The following is a 2,500-nucleotide window of genomic DNA, read 5'->3' as shown; positions in this document are numbered from 1 at the left end:
AATTTCATATTATTGTATTATTTATTGCGGTCTTATTCGGACTTTGAGACTGTGTATCTTATCGTGAGAAAGAATTTTCGTTCTCTATACATATATAATATAATTATTAATGTAAGGACGATGTTTCTTCTTGTATTTGTTAAACTTTCAAATAATATCATTTTTTATACATTTTACTTTATTTCAATGCATATAGTGTATATATCTTTTTTTAAGAGTATATACGTTTTTCTTTTGATTTGAAATTAATAATTTCAATTCAATTATTTTTCATTTTATTTCATATATGATATGAAAGTATTCGAGCGTAATAATATAAATATTTAACTTTATTGAATTTTATTCTTTACCCACATATATTTTATGTGAATAGAAGAACAAACCCCAAAAAAAGTTAAATTAAAAAAAAAACGACTACATTATGTTAGGTATAGAAGAATAATCTCAATTAATAACATTTCATTATTAACAAAATTATTTCTATTTAAACCAACTGTAGCAAACCAGGAATAAATTTTTTTGCTCTCATTTATATATTACACTTAAATACTTTTATAAATATATGAAAATAATTTTCATATAAGTACTAAGTATGCAATTTCATACAAGTATTAAAATTTTCATACAAGTACTAATGTTGAAGTTTCATACAACATATATGTTTTCTGCCACGTACACCTCACCAACCGGAAATCGTATGGAGAAAATCTTTTTAACCATATAAAAGTTTTAAATTCATATATATACAAGTAATTTATATCATTTTCTATGAGCATTATGCTTATAAGAAATATTACAACATCAAAAATAGCTTAACATTTATTTTTTTTTTTAAATTTTTTGTACTTATATGAAAATTATTTAGTTGTATGAATTCATACACTTAGTACTTATATGAAAATTAGTATCTATATGAAAACTAATTAGTATTTATATGAAATTTATTAAGTATCTATATGAAAATTATTTAGTATTTATATGAAAATTATTTACTTGTATGAATTCATAAACTTAGTATCTATATGAAAATTATTTAGTATTTATATGAAAATTTTTTACTTGTATGAATTCATAAACTTAGTATCTATATGAAAATTATTTAGTATTTATATGAAAATTTTTAACTTGTATGAATTCATTAACTTAGTATCTATATGAAAATTATTTAGTATTTATATGAAAATTTTTAACTTGTATGAATTCATTAACTTAGTATCTATATGAAAATTATTTAGTATTTATATGAAAATTATTTACTTGTATGAATTCATAAACTTAGTATCTATATGAAAATTATTTAGTATTTATATGAAAATTTTTAACTTGTATGAATTCATTAACTTAGTATCTATATGAAAATTATTTAGTATTTATATGAAAATTTTTAACTTGTATGAATTCATTAACTTAGTATCTATATGAAAATTATTTAGTATTTATATGAAAATTTTTAACTTGTATGAATTCATTAACTTAGTATCTATATGAAAATTATTTAGTATTTATATGAAAATTATTTACTTGTATGAATTCATAAACTTAGTATCTATATGAAAATTATTTAGTATTTATATGAAAATTTTTTACTTGTATGAATTCATAAACTTAGTATCTATATGAAAATTATTTAGTATTTATATGAAAATTTTTAACTTGTATGAATTCATAAACTTAGTATCTATATGAAAATTATTTAGTATTTATATGAAAATTTTTTACTTGTATGAATTCATAAACTTAGTATCTATATGAAAATTATTTAGTATTTATATGAACATTTTTTACTTGTATGAATTCATAAACTTAGTATCTATATGAAAATTATTTAGTATTTATATGAAAATTTTTAACTTGTATGAATTCATTAACTTAGTATCTATATGAAAATTATTTAGTATTTATATGAAAATTTTTTACTTGTATGAATTCATAAACTTAGTATCTATATGAAAATTATTTAGTATTTATATGAAAATTTTTAACTTGTATGAATTCATTAACTTAGTATCTATATGAAAATTAATTAGTATTTATATGAAATTTATTAAGTATCTATATGAAAATTATTTAGTATTTATATGAAAATTATTTACTTGTATGAATTCATAAACTTAGTATCTATATGAAAATTATTTAGTATTTATATGAAATTTTTTTACTTGTATGAACGTGGTTTCGGCGTTTTGGCTCTTTATATGGGGTTTCGGCTCTTCGCAAATAGGGACAGTAGGAATCTCCTGAATTCCTTTTTGCGCGTCACTAATAAGATGACGATGCATTTGGCTACGTAAATAAAATCATTTTTATGCCCGCCGTTTAACCAAACTTAGTTTTTTTTATATGCAAATATACGTGGTTTCGGCGTTTTGGCTCTTTATATGTGGTTTCGGCTCTTCGCAAATAGGGACAGTAGGAATCTCCTGAATTCCTTTTTGCGCGTCACTAATAAGATGACGATGCATTTGGCTACGTAAATAAAATCATTTTTATGCCCGCCGTT

Source organism: Zeugodacus cucurbitae, unplaced genomic scaffold, assembly GCF_028554725.1.
Source record: "Zeugodacus cucurbitae isolate PBARC_wt_2022May unplaced genomic scaffold, idZeuCucr1.2 ctg00000047.1, whole genome shotgun sequence".
In the NCBI taxonomy this organism is placed as follows: Eukaryota; Metazoa; Arthropoda; class Insecta; order Diptera; family Tephritidae; genus Zeugodacus; species Zeugodacus cucurbitae.
The sequence above is the reverse complement of the archived record's forward strand: the minus strand, read 5'-3'. Positions refer to the sequence as shown.